Here is a 22,143-nt window from a genome sequence, read left to right on the forward strand (position 1 = left end):
TGAGCCCCAGGCAACACTGTGGAACAGGCAGATGTTTCCTATGCTCTTGCTCAAGGTCTGGTTTCTCTGCTAGATGGGAAGCCCCAGAAGTGAAGGGACAGGGTTGCTCTCGATTACTGAACCCCTGTACTGGGTACATTTTCCTGGCACATAGGAGGAGCTTAATAAACATTTGTGAATAAATGAACTGGAAACTTCTGTCTTTCAACTGCTCCACTCTTCCCAGCTCCCAAGACCTTTCTTCCCTTGGGTCTACAGGGGCCACCATGGTGTTAGATGATAATTATGAATAGGATGCATTGGAAAGAAAGTAAAATATGACTTCCTGCTCTCCAGCCTCCAAATACATGGTCTTGGCAATTTAGCAGACAAGCAAGGAGGGAGAAAGTGTTTTCTAATTCTCTTTCGTCTCCTCCAAATCTGCCCTTTACATCAATGGAAGATTAAGACTCAGAGCTAACTGGCTGCCAGATTATATATATATATATATATATATATATATATATCACTCATGAATATGCTAGTAAGCATAAGCATGTATGAACTCTACTTGGCCCTGAGGACATCCTGCAACTCTGATTTGCTCACTCTAAAAAGACTCCTAATGTTTTATCCACAGAAAATAATTTAAAGCCACCAACTCCATCCCACACCCCTCCCCCTAAAAGAGTGAAGAAAGCTAAGAAGGGAGACAATTTGCAGTGTCTGGTACATAGCAGACATGCAATAAATGTTTGTTGAAGGAATGAACGAACAAGGAGAAGAAAAAAGAAAGAAGTCAAAGGTAAACATCTTTTCAAAGGAGATTCATTCAGAAGACCCATGTAGAGTTCGAGAGCCTAAATTTCACCAAAAATGTTGAATATTAGATAATACTCCATAGATCCTCCATCACTCATGAATTTAAACTATCTTTGACTCCCTTTTTAAATTAGTTCTAATTGCTAGAGTAACAAGCTTCTACATTAATTATCCACTCTATAAATTATATCTCTGGGGGGCCCTAAAGTTACTCTTTTATTTCCCCAAATTTCCTCTAGTTCTAAAATGCTGGAACTTTGTCAACAAGTCTTAATTTACTCTGTAAGTATTCATCAGGCTGTCTTATTGGGCATGCAAACTGAACACCTAGTCAGCAAACACACACTGGTGAAATGAAATGGAACGTTTTACTTCTTAATCCTATAGAGATGGAGCAGAGCAGGAGCCAAAGGAATGCTTGTGTGAGATGCAAGGGAACAGCAAGTCTGTCCACAGGCTGGTGGTGTAACAGCATTCACTGACGTCTGCTTTTGTTTTCCTAATAATAGCAGGGCTCTGCTGTCAGAGAAGGGATGTGCCCGGTAGCCCAAAGCTTCCTTAAGGTCTAGGACAGGAGGTAGACAGGTAATGTAGGTGTGAACACTTGAATGACATCCCTTCCTCAGCCATGACTCACTTAACTTCCATTCACCTTCCCCTTCAACTGTCCCTGTAGATCTGCAGAACCTGGTTGGGGAGATTTTCCACAGTGGTTGTAGGCTCATCTCCAGGCCAGGCTCTGGCTTCAGTTTAGGCCTAAGGTCTTCCTTCCTGTGCGGCTCAGGTCTGGGAATGCAGGAGCACTTTACGTATCAGAGTATGAAAGACTGTCCGTTTGGGGAGATTCTAAGTTGTATTTTTAAAAAGTAGAAGCATATAGTTTTTTTGTATTTTGCAGGAGTGACTAGAGTCTATACTCAAATTCTACAAATGTTCGGTATTCTTTCACTGAAAACTTTTAACTTAATTACTGGAGTCCTTAAGCTCAGACATCTACTAAACAGAGCATTTTATTCAGGAAAGTTCTTAACGAACCTTTATAATATTTAAATGTAGATTTTTCCTTTCTTATCATCTAAATTGTGATTCCTCTTAAGTAACATTTATACTTCTTAAGGTGAAAAATTATCTTCCTATACATTTTTTTCATTTTTAAACACACACACACAGAATGACTTTGTGTAAATTTGGAGGATTTAATAACAAAAATACCTTGTATGAATTAATTACTATGCACACCACTCAAAGCATTAGGGTCTGGCCTGATGGTGGGCATAGAATACTTTCATGTTCTTATTCTTTAAAAGAATCTTGAATAGAAAAAAAGCTATAGTCATTTAAAAAATATCATAATGAACAGAACAGGAAAGAATCAGATCATACAGAAACAAAATTAAAAAAAAATACACAACCCATGCTATATACCCACTGAAGTGTTTGAAAGTTTGTATCCCACATAGATTAGAACAGCAGTTTTCAACAAGGGGCAGTTTTGCCCCCCGGGGACATGTGGTGTGGGAGGGTGCTACTGGCATCTACTGGAGGCCAGAGACAGTGCCCAACACTTTACAGTACACAGGACAGTCCCACAACAAAGAGTTACCCAGTCTAAGATGTCAGTAAGGCCCAAGTTAAGAAACTATGGATTAGAGCTAGAGGTAGAAAAGAAGTCAGGGAATTCTGACTTTATTGACTTCTGAAAATTAATGAAGAAGTGGAGGGGGAAATGGTATCTTTAAAGAAATAAAAGTACCCGTTTAAGAAAAAAAGAGGTAACAGCATGGAGAATGACAGCAGGACTTCTCAGAAGTCTCTCCAACCCACTGTCCCACTCTGTGGTGTGTACGTGAGCAGTGAGCAGATAGGGGCAGGGGCAGGCATCAGGGAAAATTATGTTCATCATGGAACCCAAAGGTGAATCTTGATGCGTATCATGGTATTTTTCTCCAGCCGAGGAGCTGGGGTGGGGTTGGAGGTTAAGGAATGATGAGAACATGAAGTTCTGAGTTGCCACAACTAAGTTTCTACATCTCCTTTCCTCTGTGGTTTTCAGATCAACAGCAATGCAGATGGTACAGCCTGACCTAATCTCAGGCTTTTCCTGTAAAAGATCTGAGAGCAAGATGTTGCCTAGCAATCGTCATATCTTTAAAATTTCAAAAGCTTAAATTATACGGTCTATAGATTTAGTATATCTAATTTCCTGAAGGAGATGGTATAAATTAGATACAAATTTTATTTGCATTAATATCTGAATATACTCTTCAGAATGAAATGTATGTACAAAAAGTACTTATGTTTATAGCTGGCCTAACAGTTTGGCTCCTTGGGCAAAGCCTTAATGGAAAGAGCAGGTTGTGTATGACAATTAGGGCAGGCAGGAGGGGTGAAGGAGTGGGGGCTTCAGAACTAAACTATGGGGACCTCTGAGTGGACCAGAGCCTGTAGGACTGCTGAGGGTCAGAGCTAAAGTGGGATCAGAGTCCCCACTTCAGAGACTAGACTTTCAGAGGAACTTGTGGATACTTATGGCTCCTCTCTCTAATATATAGGAACCTATTCCACAGCTTGTCTAGATAGTGAAATAGGAGTCAATCGTTTCTTCCAGAATGGTTACGAAGCATTTTCTTATAAACTGGCCTTTGAATACGGAATATGAAGAGAGGGAGTTAAAATGAAATGACTGTTATTGGCGGGCATAGGATCAGCTTCTGGAGACAGGACTAATCACCATGGGAAAAGAAATTCTGAGGTCTGATTTAGAAACAATCATGGAGGAGCATCCCTTTGTACGATAGGAACTTCTCAATTTTAATTATAATATTTTGAGCTTTTCCAATAAGTCAGTGGGAATACCTTTATATTTAGCAACCCATGGTCTACTGGAAATTTTTTTAGCTAAATGTCTTAAGAATGAAATATTATTTTAAAAGTATCAAAGACTATGATTCTAAACAGTTTCCTATTCACAATGAAAAATATAAAAATATACTACCATGTTCTGGGCAACTCGAAATGTAGATTTTAATTTTCATTCCAAATATGAGAGCCTGAAAATCAAAGGCTTAGGACCACAATCCAAAACCCTCCTCCCAAACTCCAGTCTGTCTTTGATAAAAAGCTACGAAGACAAAGTTTCAGGAAACTTTCAGACATTTATAATTAACATAAACACTATATACCAAGATGTGTAAGTCAAAGCTTCTAATTATTCTGAGACACAAGTTCAGGCATGTGGCACTGGGATCCTGCCTGAAAGGTCATTTCAATATCAAGTCACAGACCTCCTATTTACGTAAGGATATAGGACAAAAGTGCAGTGTGCACACTGCTGCAAATTTCTCACAGAGGCATGCTAACATCTGCTTAAAAGCCACTGGTACTTTTACTGCAGAGGTTGCTCCACTGGACTGAGGTACACACTAGATTAAAAATAGGACCATCAAGCAGAGAAAGCTTTCGACAAAATTCAACACCCATTTATGATAAAAATCCTCCAGAAAGTAGGCATAGAGGGAACTTTCCTCAACATAATAAAGGCCATATATGACAAACCCACAGCCAACATCGTCCTCAATGGTGAAAAACCGAAACCATTTCCACTAAGATCAGGAACAAGACAAGGTTGCCCACTCTCAACAATCTTATTCAACATAGTTTTGGAAGTTTTAGCCACAGCAATCAGAGAAGAAAAGGAAATAAAAGGAATCCAAATCGGAAAAGAAGAAGTAAAGCTGACACTGTTTGCAGACGACATGATACTATGCACAGAGAATCCTAAAGATGCTACCAGAAAACTACTAGAGCTAATCAATGAATTTGGTAAAGTAGCAGGATACAAAATTAATGCACAGAAATCTCTGGCATTCCTATACATTAATGATGAAAAATCTGAAAGTGAAATCAAGAAAACACTCGCATTTACCATTGCAACAAAAAGAATAAAATATCTAGGAATAAACCTACCTAAGGAGACAAAAGACCTGTCTGCAGAAAATTATAAGACACTGATGAAAGAAATTAAAGATGATACAAATAGATGGAGAGATACACCATGTTCTTGGATTGGAAGAATCAACATTGTGAAAATGACTCTGCTACCCAAAGCAATCTACAGATTCAATGCAATCCCTATCAAACTACCACTGGCATTTTTCACAGAACTAGAACAAAAAATTTCACAATTTGTATGGAAACACAAAACACCCCAAATAGCCAAAGCAATCTAGAGAATGAAAAACGGAGCTGGAGGAATCAGGCTCCCTGACTTCAGACTATACTACAAAGCTACAGTAATCAAGACAGTATGGTACTGGCACAAAAACAGAAAGGTAGATCAATGGAACAGGACAGAAAGCCCAGAGATAAACCCACATACATATGGTTACCTTATCTTTGATAAAGGAGGCAGGAATGTACAGTGGAGAAAGGACAGCCTCTTCAATAAGTGGTGCTGGGAAAACTGGACAGGTACATATAAAAGTATGAGATTAGATCATGCCCTAACACCATACACCAAAATAAGCTCAAAATGGATTAAAGACCTAAATGTAAGGCCAGAAACTATCAAACTCTTAGAGGAAAACACAGGCAGAACACTCTATGACATAAATCACAGCAAGATCCTTTTTGACCCACCTCCTAGAGAAATGGAAATAAAAACAAAAATAAACAAATGGGACCGAATGAAACTTAAAAGCTTTTGCACAGCAAAGGAATCCATAAACAAGACCAAAAGACAACTCTCAGAATGGGAGAAAATATTTGCAAATGAAGCAACGGACAAAGGATTAATCTCCAAAATTTACAAGCAGCTCATGCAGCTCAATAACAAAAAAACAAACAACCCAATCCAGAAATGGGCAGAAGACCTAAATAGACATTTCTCCAAAGAAGATATACAGACTGCCAACAAACACATGAAAGAATGCTCAACATCATTAATCATTAGAGAAATGCAAATCAAAACTACAATGAGATATCATCACACACCAGTCAGAATGGCCATCATCAAAAAATCTAGACAAAATAAATGCTGGAGAGGGTGTGGAGAAAAGGGAACACTCTTGCACTGCTGGTGGGAATGTGAATTGGTACAGCCACTATGGAGAACAGTATGGAGTTTCCTTAAAAAACTATAAATAGAACTACCATATGACCCAGCAATCCCACTACTGGGCATATACCCTGAGAAAACCATAATTCAAAAAGAGTCATGTACCAAAATGTTCATTGCAGCTCTATTTACAATAGCCAGGAGATGGAAACAACCTAAGTGTCCATCATCGGATGAATGGATAAAAAGATGTGGCACATATATACAATGGAATATTACTCAGCCATAAAAAGAAACGAAATTGAGCTATTTGTAATGAGGTGGATAGACCTAGAGTCTGTCATACAGAGTGAAGTAAGTCAGAAAGAGAAAGACAAATACCGTATGCTAACACATATATATGGAATTTAAGAAAAAAAAATGTCATGAAGAACCTAGGGGTAAGACAGGAGTAAAGACACAGACCTACTAGAGAATGGACTTGAGGATATGGGGAGGGGGAAGGGTAAGCTGTGACAAAGCGAGAGAGAGGCATGGACATATATACACTACCAAACGTAAGGTAGATAGCTAGTGGGAAGCAGCCGCATAGCACAGGGAGATCAGCTCGGTGCTTTGTGACCGCCTGGAGGGGTAGGATAGAGGGTGGGAGGGAGTGAGGGAGACACAAGAGGGAAGAGATATGGGAACATATGTATATGTATAACTGATTCATTTTGTTATAAAGCAGAAACTAACACACCATTGTAAAGCAATTATACTCCAATAAAGATGTAAAAAAAAATAGGACCATCAAGGTTTTTTTTCCCTCATTTATTTAATATAAACACTTTTTTCTGTTGTGGGTATTACAAATGATTTAAACTTCCATAAGCTTTTATTTGACAGCAATTCTATAAGTTCTAATATCCAGCCTTTTCTACTAAGGTGACTGCAAATGCTCAATGGATGTTCACGACCCAGCAATACCACAGAGTTTGACATGACAACTCTCGGTCCTTAAAGCAGACCTGCTGGCAGGGCCTTTGAGATCATCTAGTCGAATGTCTTCATTTTACAGACTTGAAACAGAGAGAAGTTAAGTGACTTGCTCAAGGTTACGTCTCTATATAAAATTGTAACCCCTGTACTCCTGACCTCCTGACCCTGGCTCCACGTTTGTCTAAAACACTTAGTACCTGCACTACTTACAGATTTTGTTTGTTGTCTTTCTCCTCTGGCTAGAATATAATCCTTAGAAGGACAGAGGCTTTTGTCTGGTTTGTTCCCTGTATTGCCAGCATCTTGAATAGTGTGTGGCAGAGTCACTCCATATGTACTTGCTGAATGAATAAAAATGGTGATTCAAGCCTCAGCCAGGACTAGAACTGAAGTGTCTGCTTTTTTTCCACCAATATAAAGCATGTTGAAAAGTTTCCTTATATTAAAAAGGGGTTCTATCCTCAAATAAGTTTGGGAAATGCCAGCTTAAACAAAAGCATTTACTTTGCTGTAGGTTCTTTCATACTGAATAGTGTTTTCCCAATTTTTATGACCTCAAAAACCCACTTCTTCCATTCCTATAGTATCTTAGGAGGCCAGCCTGTCTCTTAATATTATTTGACTAAAATATCTATTATTTTACTATAGATAAACTATATATCTTAGTTTGGATACAAAAAGTGCTACAAACACTTAAACATTAGAATTCTCCATTGTTCTCAAATCCTTTCCTGACTTTTAATCTGTAATTTCTGAAAAAAAAAAATCCTGTAATTTCTTAATAATCTAGAAAATTCGGTTTAGCTAGAGAAATGTATTGATATTTGCATGTACTGTTCAGGTTCCAGAGTTTAGGGACAGAATAAACCTAGAATCAGAACAGAAAATAGAAATCTCAACCTGAAAGCCACAAGTCCTATTTTTCAAACTAGAGCTGCGGTTATGAGTTTAGGCCTAATATTATGGGTTTGGGGAAGGAAAAAAAACCCTCTCGGATCAGTCCAGATGTAGAAACCAATGCTGTGGTGGAGGTGGGGGACTAGGGAGGGGAGGGGAGGGCATCTTTCACTGGCAATTGATCAAGTTTAACTATTAGAGAGATCAGTAAGAGATAAATATTCCTATTGACAAGGAATGACAGGGAGTGGAGAAGATCCCACATATATCATAAACATCTGAAATTTCCACATGATAGAGACTTTACTGAGAGTAGTGCAAAATGCTAAATTTATCTGCACAAAGGGAACTATTGGCAGTTATCCAAAAAACGCAGGCCATGTACCAATTAATATGAATAATTCAGGACAAAATAAGTCCATTTATCTCCTTGCATTCTTCCTCTTTGGCAAGATGTATAGTATTGAGGAAAAAAGTAAAGTAGTATAGCTTTTCGTATTAAGCTTCATGTAGCTCCTTAAATCCAGTAATAGAACTTATTAAAAAATTCTCGATGAAAGAGTACAGTATAGGCCAGTAACGAGACTTCTTGGTTCTGTTACTTCCATAGGATATAGTCTCATCAGAAAACTCATTCCTTTGAACTGCATTCTCATCCAAAATGTATTCTTTTATATTTATGGCTGTTTTGGGGATAACATCATTGATGGCAACATTTCAAAACTAATTTTAATTGGTTACAAGTAAGCAATACCACCTTACAGGAGTAAAGTGCTAATTTTTAAAAGTCAAATACACCCAAGCTGCTATATAACTGAAACTGAAAAAAACTGCCTTGAGTAATTTTTGGCTTTCTTAATATGGTTCTCTTTAATATGAAACCAACCTTCTAAATGTTGGTATATCCAACATATGTCAATGTCATCCAAGGTGACACTGATTGATTAATTTGTTCATTTAATTCATTTATTCCACAAATATTAACTGGCTGCCTGCTGTGTCAGGCACTATTCTAGGTTTCTGTGACACATTAATGAATAAAACCACAAAGATCCCTGCCATTGTGGCATATATGTACAGAAATTCAGGAGTGAGATGATGAGGGCTTCGAACAGGAGATGGGGAGAAGTGGAGGAATCGGGATATATTTTGCACGCAGAGGCAGCAGGATTCCTAGACATACTGACTGTGAGGAATGAAAGAAAGAGAGAAATCAAGGATGATACCAAGGCATTTTCCCCTGGAAGAATGGAGTTGTTTGAGTGTGTGTGTGCATACGCATATACATATATACATGTATGTGTATATATACTCGTGTGTATGTATGTGTGTGTATATTTATTCTTGGATATGATGATGAGTACCTTAATGTAACTGAATCCACACTAGCTAAGTGCACTAAAATACAATTGACCAATGCTGGTTTCACCAGCTAAAAAGGGGCTTCAAAATGAGTTTTGTTATGACTCATTTTGTAACTTCACGGCCAAAAATTATTTAAAAGGGCCCAGGTGGCTGGGTGTAGTTGGCTGGTAGCTCGGTATTTCCAGGAAAAAGTGGGGGATGACAGTTAGTGGCAGGGGAAAGATGCAAATAGCAGATACTAGAGAACAGGGAAAAGGTATACAGACTGTGGAGTGTGAGAGGACAGAAAATTTGTATTTAAAAGTGACTGCAAAATTGAGCTAAATGCCAAAGTACCTTTTAGAAGAAAAGTGAGAGAGCCACCAAGAGAATCTGAGAAGTTTGTTAAGATTTCATAGGACACATGTGGTTCCTTCCCAATAGACTTGGGCCTCACTCTCCACCTTGTATTTGATGTCTCCACTTCTTGTCTTGGCTTGCATTAGCTTATCCTTTGTTTAATACTCAGTTCAGGAGCCTTTCCCTTCCCCAGTGAGATGGGTTCCCTTTTCTGTCCCCACAGCACCTTGGGCTCACTTCTACTGCATGCTAAGTACTTGTTTGTGTCTTCCTCCCCACTAGACTATGAGTTCTTTGGAGGCAAGGACCATGGTCTTACTTTCATACATATCTGGAACATGACAGATACCTAATAAATATTTGTTGGATTAATCTGAAGAAACTTGGGACTAGATTAAATTCACTCTGAAGAAGACTTACACCAGGACTACTAAAAAATTAGAGATATAACTGAAGTAGATCAGAGGAAAACCAGGGCTCTGCAGAGCAGGCAAAATAAATAGCAAAATGAAAGGAAGAAAAAAAAAAATCCCAAACAGCATGCACTGTGTGGTACAAACATCAGAATGAAAAAGTTTTTTTACCTCCTTGTGCTATGTTTAGCCCACAAACCTAGGTCAAGTGGTTGCCTGGTTTGTGGAACTTAAATTTATTATATATTATACATTTTTCTTTTTTTTAAAGTATCTTCATCTTTATAAAAATACTCACAGAATACTCTGGCCCTACCAAATTCCATTGAAAATATGATCCAGCGTCTTTAAAAGCACTTTGCATTTTAAAGGACTTAGGGAAACCACACTAAATAATTCTAAACTTAGCAATTCTCCTGGTCAAGTAGGAAGCAGAATTTTGTTTAAAAAAAATGGTTTGTTTCTCAGAAACAAAGCCCAAACCTGAATTCTACAAGGAAAAAAAAAATCTTAAGTATGAATGTCAATTTCCAAATTCATTGCTAATCTTCTCTCCTTGTTCTACTGGAGTCTTGAGAAAAGCTTTCTGTAATATGCCAGGAGGAAGTGCTGGTGAAACATGGGTGGAATAGAAGTCATGTATGGCAGTCAGCAATGACTGTTTAAACCTAGGAAGGAAGACTGGTACTTGACAGATGTGAACACTCAAGATTAACATAAATTCGTAAAAGTGGCCCAGGCCTTAGAGTTTGCAAAACACATGGTTTCATTCCAACTCAATCAATGTTGCCATGAAAACTTATAAGTTCAATAACATAAATTGTATTTAAGTCTGAAGAATATTTCCATATAGATTTGGAAATAAATTCAATTCTTAATTTTCTGTTTACAACATCAACATATTAAAAAAAATTTTTTAAGCTACAGAATGCTTTTTTCAAAGTAAATCTTATGGGGAAACCCACCATGTATTACAAATAGAGTCAGAGCCGCTCTGGTTGAGCGGACTGGGACTGGGACTGCTGAGGCAGCCACTGTGGTAACATCACAGAACCCAGGCTCTGGGGACCAAAGACACAAAACCATGGCTGCATGTTAAGGAAAGAGAAAGAGCAACAAGATGTATGATAGTCAGGGGATATCATTTTATTAATTACATTTTAGTCACATCTTAAATGACAACTACAAAAGAATGTGTATAAATATGAAGTCTTATGTACCATTTCTTGATGGGAATTAGTGCCAAATATTTGAAGGATACCAAAGATAGGAAATGGTGTCCTTCTGCCTTATTCCCTTTCCTTTGTATTTTATTTTATTTTTTTAACAAAAAAATTATTTGTTTTATTTATTTATTTTTGGCTATGTTAGATCTTTGTTGAGGTGCGTGGGCTTCTCATTGCGGTGGCTTCTCTTGTTGTAGAGCACAGGCTGCAGGCGCGCAGGCTTCAGTAGTCGTGGCTCATGGGCTCTAGAGAGCAGGCTTGGTAGTTGTGGTGCACGGGCTTAGCTGTTCTGCAGCATGTGGGATCTTCCGGGACCAGGGATTGAACCCGTGTCACCTGCATTAGCAGGCAGATTCTTAAACACTGCGCCACCAGAGAAGTCCTCCCTTTCCTTTTTAAAATGCTTTCTTTACAACTGGATCCCTTTGTATTTCCAGTTCTAAGTTGGGTATACCTCAATGGTTTGAGAAGAAAAAAGTGAGAACTTCTCTTTTACACACAGATGACAAGGGAACAGGGCAATCAGACTACATCTAGTATTCTAGATTACAGGCTCTGGAGCAATCCTGCCCAGTTTCCAATGCTGGCTCTGGAATCTACCATCTGTTACCTTGGGCAAACAACTTAACCTCATTAATTCTCAGTTTCCTTATCAGTAAAATGTGGAAAATGATATTATTCACCCTATATGATTGTTGGAGTTTAAAGAGATAACTCATCTAAAGTGCTTGCAAATAATGATGCAAATAATGATGTATTCCTCAGCAAATAATGATGTATTTGATTTTTAAAGTAATTTTAAAATGGTAATGGACTGATAAGCGCCCTGTGGATAATCAAAAAAGCTGATAATATACTTATTCTGAATTCTTGGTATTTACAAAAGTAAGGGGCTAGAAACCTTCAAGGTCAAAACTTACGTGTTAGCTTAAATAAAAGCCAAAGAAGCTATCTGAGAAAACAAACAATCCAAAAGACTAGCAATATTTCTAACTGTTCCAAACTCAACATACACAGAGATAAGGTACAAGAATGAATCAGCCACAACAGGTGTCCATGGAAGGCTGAAAATTTACAGATGCCTGCTGCTACTCTAGAAGGGTAGCAAATACTCCTTGCTTCCCAAGTGCCCTATCCTTTAAAAATATGCTGCCTTCAGTAGCTATAGCACAACAAAGAAACAAAATAGAATTGAGAGTTCTTATGGAGCCATTCACTCTTCATAAATGCAAACAATATTTTAAAGTTTGTGGGGTTTTTTTTTGTGTTTCAAAGCTATAGATAGTCTTGAAAAATGAATAAAACCTATAGTATTCTAATTTTTATAGATCTCTTTCCAAACATCTACCCTGAAAATACGTTCCTAAGGTAGGATCCATTTCAATAGAAAATTTATTTCTTTTCAGTTTTCATACATCAAATTCACTTGCTGATTTCCTTCAAGCCTTCAAGAAGTTTAACTATTTCTGATTTTAGATTGATATGCACAGTAGATCAAAAACTAAATTAGAAACTGCAATTCTCATTTCTAAGAGACTTAGCAGTTCTGATGTAAATAAGAGGGCCTGTGAAGTCTCTTAGATCAATTGATTTATTATTGTAAGAAATACAGGACAAAAATGATTCATTTTTAAGGATGGTATGCCTGGGCCATTAGCAAAGCGAGAAAACCCATCCCTTCAAACAGAGAAAGAGACATGTTGGTAAAGGAAGCGTGAAGATATTTTACATATGAACAACTAAGGTAATTACTGTATTTTAATAATTTATATCATAAAACTGTTGATTGATTATCTTCTAGATAGTTATTTGATTCTGCTAGGAGGCAGACAACATGGGTCCCTCTAGAACAATGAAATTATACAAGGTAGCAAAACATTTTATCCTCTTGGCAATAATTCATTGCATTGCCCCTTTAAAAAGATAACCATATCACTAGGTTTCATGAGACATTTGGCTCCTCATGACTCAATCGCCTTAAATATTTTTGAAAAAAGTTATATATATATATATATATATATATATATATATATGTTACAGATTCTGAAATTGTTAAGTTTTAAGACTTTATCCAAAATTAATCCTGGATTCACAATTATCTTATTTTTCAAGTTCTCTAAGGAAGGAACAGAACAATATCTTCCTGAAAAAGTAAAACAAAACACCAAGCATCCCTAGTAGAAAGTTTTTCTTTACAGCCAAATACAAAACGTTTAAACAGCTGTGGAAATATGTCAGCATCATCTTACTGTTCAGTGGAAATGGAACACCTCAAGTTCCTGTCCCTCCTTCCTAATCTGTGAAAACTGACTTTAATGAATTACTAATACAATGAGATCAAGAGAAAACTGAAATGCATTCAGATTAGTATTAAGAAAGAATTTCTTAGTATTGATTAGTAGAGTATTACTATATTCATAAATACGGCTATGCCTTACATTCTCACTCTAAGATAAGATATCCCCAATATAACTTATTGAGTGATTACTAGACACTCTCAACTTTTTAAGTTCTATAAAAGACTGCCCTTTTCCTATGGCTGCTTAATTAAGTACCAACCCTCTAACACTGTGAGCCCAATTTAGCTATCTTTAATCATTCTCTATTGCATTCTGAGTTTTATTGCCTGAAGCTCCCTAGGAATCTTATCTTTTTAAATTCAACTGACTACTACTATTCATTCCCATAATCTATTCTTTCTAGACTAGACCCATTCCCAGGACACTTCATAAGACCACTGTTCCAAAATGTCAACTGTTAACTCAGAAAGGAAAGTGGCCTCTTCTCCCATGTTCTTGATAATACCAGGAACTCTGCCTTTACCTTCCTTCCGCTGGGGAGACAGATCACAGAGGGGAGAAAACTTTTTTTCTCCACTGATAGATGACAGAGCAACTCATTAAGTAGTTGACTAGAGAGATATTTAGCTGGTGTCTAGGTACAGATAACTTTGAGACCTGCTTTCTCTTTTTCTTGTCAACCTGTTTTGAAACCTTGAATATTCAGCCTTTCTCCTAGATTCTTGACATATTTAAACTTGGCATCTCAAAACATTTCTTTTATGTTTATAGAACAATTAGGAAATATAGATAAACAAATCTATCTCATTAGTAGGGTAATTAGTAAAGCAATGACATTCTGGTGTATAGCATTTCATTTTCTTTTGCAGATTTCTATTTGTGTTTGTGTATTTATTTTTAAAATTATTATAATGGTATATATGATATCTTATTATTAATTAGGAAGAAGAAATGACAACTTCAAAAGTTTCCAACCTAAATCCATGGACAGTCTTGCCATTTACCACTTATATATTCTCTTATACCCATCAGGAAAGTATTACAGCTCTTTAGACAGAATAACTTGACTACACTTAATATTTGGTATTTTGTAATTTTTTGTTGCTACCATAGATGAGATCATTTTTACACTGAAACTCCTAATTGCTAGTGATTAGGGAGGCCAGTGATTTTTAAAAATTATATATATCACTTATTGGGCACTTTCTGTGTGCCACTTTGCTAACCTCTAAGCTAAGACTTTGGCCTAGGTGTTTTGACTTTAGGTTTGAGATACAGCTAAAGAAATGGTTTAACAAACAATAAGAATTTCAAAACCTGCACCCATATACATACCTTCCCACTAGCTACCATACAAGAACTTCCTTTGCTCGTATCTAAAGCCAATCTCTCCTCTGAGCAATTAGACCCCATCTCTCCAACCTACTCGAGGACATTGCTCCAGCAAGTCTTGCTCTTTCTCATATCAACTTTTGCTTTCTACAGGATGACTCCCATCAGTTTATAAATGTTCTGCTATTTCTCCCATTTTAAAAGAAACTCCTCTTCACTCCACCCTACCACTATTAAGCCAGTGGTTTTTAAACAGTTATTTCTGAACTGACCACCTTACTGAAGGAAATACTGTAAGTTTTTATAGTTTTTCACTTGGTTTATCTGCACATACTGGCAAATTTGCCCCCACTTATCTATTATCCATGGCTTTTAGTTAATTTTCTTTTTCACTACATTAATGAGCATTCTCCAAACAATATTAAACTACAGAGATGAGAGTGGCCATGTGTATTTTATTGCTAACATTAAAAAGGATATTTCTGGGCTTCCCTGGTGGCACAGTGGTTAAGAATCCACCTGCCAATGCAGGGGACACAGGTTCGATCCCTGGCCCAGGAAGATCCCACGTGCCGCAGAGCAGCTAAGCCCGTGTGCCACAACTACTGAGCCTGCACTCTAGAGCCCGCGCTCTGCAACAAGAGAAGCCACGACAATGAGAAGTCTGCGCACTGCAAAAAAGAGTAGCCCCCGCTTGCCTCAACTAGAGAAAGCCCATGCGCAGCAACGAAGAACCAACACAGCCACAAATAAAAAAAAAACAAACAAACAAGCAAATAAATAAATAAATAAATGGATATTTCTGTTGTCTAATTACTAAGTATGCTAACTGGCTATTAGATTGATAAAGATAATTTTCATCATGTTAAGAAAGAATTCTTCTTTCTATTCCCTATTTAACTAAAGTTTTAATCCAGATTTAATATTGAATTTTTACCAAATGCCATTTTGGCATCTATTGAAATATGTTCTGGTTTTTCTCATTTAATCCATGAAGATGACGGATTATAAATATACAAGTATATATATTTATATTATTATATTTAAAGTTAATGATAACGAGAACTTTATGTAACATTTATTTCTTCAAAATCAATATAGCCTGTTATGAAGCTTGATGACATAGTGAACACCTGTGAATTCACTGTCCAACTTAAGAAAACATTAGCAATAATATATCTACCCATTGCTCCTCTCCTATCCCTTCTACCTGCCTTTCTCTACCAGAGATAACAACTATTCTAATTTTTGTGATTATCATTCCTTTATTGTTTTTAATAATTTTATCACGTGTGTACCCACACAATATATTGTTTGACTTCGCCTGTTGTTAACTTTTATGAAAAATGGTGTCATACCATACATATGTAGTCTTTCACCCAGAGTTTTCACTGCCATATTGCACAGAGCTCTAAGTCACTGCTTTTCACTGTTGTGTACTCTTCCACTAAATCAATATGCCACTGTTTATCTCTATTAGCCTGCTATTGTTCTTAACTAGTGTCAACAAAATTTGGCAAAAAGGGCTTCAAATCTCCTAAATGTTAAGAAGTAAAAAGTATCAACACTCATAAGTATTCGCAACTAAACCAGTATTCTTAGAAGTCTTTAAATAGAGCTTTATAACAGAATTCCACTATAAATACACTTTTTTCTTCTCACTACTGGACTGCCAAGTATAATTAAATACTATAAAATGTCCTTTGGAGCAGTTTCTTGAAACTCCTTTTGTTCCAAATCCCCCAATACCAATGTCTCCTGGACAGCTCCATCTCGATAGAACAAGGTATGGAGTTATTATCTGAACACCTCATGGACATCATGTCCCAAACTAAACACCCCATGAGTTCTGCTTCAGTCTGTTCTTTCATCTATTTTAGATCTTGTATAATGGCCTCACCATCCAACCAAATGCTCATCATAAATATGGCGCCATCCTCAACTCCTCTATTTCCTTTCTCCCCATACAGAAGGAATAACTAAGTTAAGGTAGCTACTGGATAAACACGTTAAAATGTAAATCTGATCACATGACTCCCTGGCTAAAATTTCTAAAATTAAAAAAAAAAAGATGGTCATCTCCTGTAGTGTTTTTTAAAGCACAGACTGTGACCCACTGGAAGGTTATGACGTTATTTTAGTGGATTGTGATCAGGATTCTTTTAAATTAAAATAGAAAATGTCAGAGTATACTGGTAAAGGATAAATACTGTGCTGTGAAACTTTTATTTTAGCTGTGTGAATGTGTACACTGATATCTGTAAAGGGTCACAATGTAAAATGTTTTTTCTTACTGTGACTTGTTACTAAATGTGTTTGAAAGAATCTACTGTAGTCAGTGGTCCCCTTCAGAAAATGATGAAAATTATGAACCTTCTCCTGAGAAGAGAATGTGTACATACCTACATATGTGCATATTCTTATCATATTCTTAATTATAGTGAACCTAGCTATTATAATGAAATCTAGAGGGAAAAATTTTAAAAGCCAGACTTCCAGACCTCATCATAGACCCCCAGGGAGACTTTAAAGATAAGAAGCACTGATCTCCAAGGTGAAATTCAAGCTCCTTAAGAAGGTGGCAACTTTTGCCACACTTGCTTACCACCTCTCTGAGACCTCCCTGACTGTCCTGCTTCCTCTTGCTAGCTGGGGAGATACTCAACAAATGTTCATACGAATGTCAGAATAAAATGCTCATTGAACATTTATTATAGGCAGGTAAATCAGTGTAGTGATGAAAACAGGCTCTGGAACTAGATGCCTAGGTTTGTGTGCTGGCTCCTTTACTCACTAATTGTGTGAGCTTTTACAAGTGGTTTAACTTCAGAGCCATAGTTAACACACTAGCAGAACAGGAATATCTGCTTCATGACATCCCTGTGAGGATTAAATGAGAATAATATATATAAAGTGCTTAGTATAGGATTCTTAGCACGTAATAAATATTCAATAAATTTTAGTTGTACTTATTGAAAAAGTTGGAATCTATAAGCAAAATAATAGATGACTGTGCATTTCTGGTAAATACAGTACAAAGTATAAGACCAATTAGAGAGACTTGAAAATTCCTAGCCTGATAAGGGCAAATTCATTAGCCTCAAAGCATGTCTATGAGCTTTTTAAGTCCTTTAAGTCAGTAAAACGCTTTTCTTCTAAACTTGTTTTCAAAACAAATTACTTTTATAAGGTTTTTAGCCTAAAAACAAATTTGAGAACATTTTAATTTCATACTCTTGTTCCTTCCAGTTTAAATCACAAAAATAGTTATAAAAATTTACCTTCCCTATAAATTCTCCAGATTATCTAACATATGGAGCTAAAAAGCAAACCAGTCAAGGGTGGGGTCAGGAAAGAAAACTTTTGAAAAGATTCTAGTTAGATAAAATCTTATTGCAGGATATAGGAACTCTCTAAATATTTCCACTGCATTGCTGTAGTTAAGCTGCCAGCAACTGTATGACTATGTACCATTGCATAATATAAAATGCTGACAAACTATGACACAGTACTAAGATGCTGTTGATAATGAGATATATTCTAATTCCAAAGACGTTAAATGTTAAAAAGAAAACAAGCCTTGGAATCAACAACATATAGTAATTTTGTTGTGTTAAATATTGTTTGAAGTAAGATCTGCGGCTTGGACATATTCTGCTAAATTGTTTTTCCTGCTTTAAATTTTGAATTTTCTTTTTAATAGAGCTCTTATAACCTCTTTAATAAAGCTCTTATAAGGATAAGGCCTTGCACATAGTAAGAAGTCAAAAGATATTTACATACTGCTTGTGGCTCACATTTAGGGGTGGGTTAGTTATAAGAACCATAGGTGTTATAAAATGGTTAAAGATTATTATTTTCCAAGCTTAAATAAGTGAGTGCTGTTAAGTGACAATGTCTGTAACATAAACAACTGAATTTCACAAGTTTCAGTTTTTGGTGGGAAACAAAAAGGCAAAACCATCAGATTCAGATTTTATTGACAAACAGATGGTGTCAGGAACAAGAGCTGGAATTTCAAGGTCCTATTTACCTTTGTCCAAACACTGTCTACCGTGGTGCTTGGTACAGTGCAAATATTCACAAACGCTTGTTGAATGAAGATATTAAGCTTAACTGACCGCTAAGAAGGCAGTTAATGGTATTTGTAGCAAATTCAGATTTCAATCATAGTTCCAATGGCTGCTTTCCAAAGTGACTGCAGTTTGGTGAAGGACAGAGCAGGATGATTTAGTCTTCAACTCCTTTATGATCGTGCTTTGGGACGCTTGTCCTGCTGTGGCCCACACTGGAGCCTGTGTGGTATACGCTGAGATAGCTTCCTCAGGCAACACAACCATACAGTCAAAGTCACCCTCCCACCCGCACCATTCTGCACGTCTCCTTTATGTCACTGGTGTCTGTAGTGGTGCCTGGCCATGATTTGTGAACTTAGCTCTCTACTCTTTTTTATTTAGAAACCCCACAGGTAATTCTTATCCAGAAAGAAAAGGAGAGCAGAGGTGGGTGGCAACATAAAATAGAGAAGTTGGTCAATAGCTTCAAACTATTATTCAGTTATTGTTTGAGATAATAGGAGTTTCCAGAATGTCAGTCCATACCACTGGCCAAATATGATATTTTACATATATATATATATATATATATATATATATACACACACACACACACTGTATATTATACTATATACATAAAAAATTATATAACCTTTGATATATATCAAAGTTATTTCTTTCAAATTGGGTAATTTACCATTGTATTAATACCTTAATAAATTAACATGTGGTTAATGGGTTATAATTCAATGCAAATATGTTATCTACACATGTTAATCACTGTAATATTAAAAAAATTAAAACAGAACTGCCATAAAAGGATTTAATTTTAACACCTTTGTAGTATTAACTACTTTCAGAGCTGAGTGTATAAAGGTAGCTGTTAGTCAGCAACCTTTGAGCAGACTGACTAAACACAACCGTTGGCAAAACCAGTGGACTAGCCAAACCAAAAACAGCAGGGGAAAGCAGAGTGCAGGCATGTCATCCAAGAAGGAATGACAGTGCTGGGGATTTATTTTTATCTCTGCTGCTGTTTCAAGCAGATAGTTATCTTTGCTTCCTGAGTATCAAGTAGATTAGAGAAGGGTAGTCTGTGGGAAGTATTTTCAGGTGGGTTGAAATTGGCTACTAATTTCAAATACTGTATAATTTAGTTTTTCAAACCCAATCTTCTCTCCAGCCCCCCATAAGGAAAATAAATAATTAACAAAATATTTCTGAATGCTTTGCTAAGTTTGGAAGTTAAGAAAAAAAAAAAAAAGAAAATCCAACTCTGTTCTTTAGAGTTAATGGCTCTACTGCAAAAATTTTAACACTATTCAAGCCTTTAAAGTTAGCAGTTAAATGCTGATTTCATCTTCAGAAGGTCAGTGTGCCTTTTTGGAAGGCGTACATTTAAAAGCTGCTTGACTGGCTGTTCCTTGCTCATTCTTAGAAAAATGTGTGTTACTCAGTATTTCACAGGAGACATAACATGGTACTTATAGACAATATTTTCTGTCCTCATCTTAAGGTTAATTTCTAAATTACATATGCAAAGCAAACTTCTATTTTTTAAAGCCTCTGAGATTGCTGAGTCTGAAGTGAGCAATTAAATTAGAGAGAATTGTGGAACAACATTCTCATAACAAATACTGAGTTAATACTGAGGTCTGGAATCCTATTTACTGTGACAAAGTTAACATTATTTCTCACTGCCCTGGGACAATCATTCCCTGCACATGAGTCGCTGATGCCACAGGCAAGTCCACTCTGCAAGGCTGACACAGGCCAACAGATGTGGCCATTATTTGCTGTTGAAAACGTTGCCATTTCAGATTTTATCTGAATTATAAACATATCACAGATCTACCTTTTTGTGTATGAGTGTGTCCATAGATTTTAATAGACCTTCTGGAATTTTACATACCTATTTCCAGGATATAATATTTTGCATCTACCGAAAGCTTTGTTTAAAACCCTGATTCATACCAATCAGAAATACATAAGCCTTGTTCCTGACAGTCTCCTGTATCTATAGAAGTTCTGAAAGGAGGGTTCTGGATAAGCCCTACATTATTAATTCTTTCCTGAGTATTAGTCTATATATGTTTGTCAGATTCTGAGTTCCCTGAGGGCACAGCCCATGTCTTACCCATCCCTGTATCTCTGCACACAAAGCACTCAGCAAAGTACTTGGCACCAGTAAGGGCTAAAAGAATGTTTGTGCAATAAATAAGAAACAAACAGAACAATAAACCTATTAGCACACTCACTGATTAGGCACCTGTTTATAGTTTATTGAGTAATTATGTTAGTAGATAACTGCATCACTAACAACTGCCATTACTTGAAAATACTGAGTTAACTTACTTCCAATACTTCTCCTTTTACAGCTGTGTGGTATAGTGGGGAGAATTTTCCCTGGCAGAGTGAAGACCTAGACAGTAGTTACAGCTGTGTCTGCATCAGCTGTGTGTCTTTAGATAAGAAACTTTCAACAAACATAAAAATAAAGAGTAATTAGTTGTTTTTTTTTTTGTTTTTTTTTTGCGGTGCGCGGGCCTCTCACTGTTGTGGCCTCTCCTGTTGTGGAGCACAGCCTCCGGACGGCCCAGCCGCTCCGCGGCATGTGGGATCTTCCCGAACCAGGGCACGAACCCGTGTCCCCTGCATCGGCAGGCGGACTCTCAACCACTGCGCCACCAGGGAAGCCCAAGAGTAATTAGTTTTTAAAACTTTACTGAAACACACATTTTTGGAAAATTTTCACCTGCCACATTTTCAGTATCCAGTGAAAATATGAGACAGAACTACCGTGATTTGGATAAAGCTTGCTCAGCAATAAAGATGCAGCTTTTGTAAACCATGTGCATTATACCATTACACCCCTCTGAATGTTATAACTTCAACACCTCAATACTGTAGCCATGTGAATCTTACCAGCTACCTTTTCTATTCAATTAGAATGGTCTATAAAAATGTACAATCCTAGTACACCTTTAGTTATGAGTATCCTAGGTATGGATTAGAACTGCAAGGATAATTGGTTGAGCCATACTCTTAAAAATCAACAAGGTATTTTTGGCTGATTTATTCAGCTCCTGATATTCATCAGTTTTGAAAACACAATTAACTGTTCCTATAGATATTTCCTCATCTTTTCAGAATCCATAAAATGCCTTCAACGACCATTCAGTTTCCTGACTATGCTTTTCCACTAAGGGAAAAGGGTGAGATGAAGTGTGAAAGACAAATTTTCATTTTTTATGCTATAGAAGCTGCTGCCCAACTGTGATGATAAAAATCCAGGTAATCAATGATTCTCAGAATTTTCACTCTTTAAGAGCATATTGCTATACTTTGTTTAATGGTCCAGTCTGCATTTTTTTTTAG

At 36.8% G+C, this 22,143-nt stretch overlaps 1 protein-coding gene across 1 annotated transcript in view; it reads right to left on the reverse strand.

The window, feature by feature from the left end:
• The window catches only part of ELL2 (elongation factor for RNA polymerase II 2), a 75,797-nt gene that overhangs the window by 30,771 nt on the left and 22,883 nt on the right, over positions 1-22,143 (reverse strand). The gene's annotated exons all lie outside the window — the stretch shown is intronic.

Source organism: Monodon monoceros, unplaced genomic scaffold (genome assembly GCF_005190385.1).
Source record: "Monodon monoceros isolate NGI ecotype Baffin Bay Population unplaced genomic scaffold, NGI_Narwhal_1 Super_Scaffold_12, whole genome shotgun sequence".
Classification (NCBI taxonomy): Eukaryota; Metazoa; Chordata; class Mammalia; order Artiodactyla; family Monodontidae; genus Monodon; species Monodon monoceros.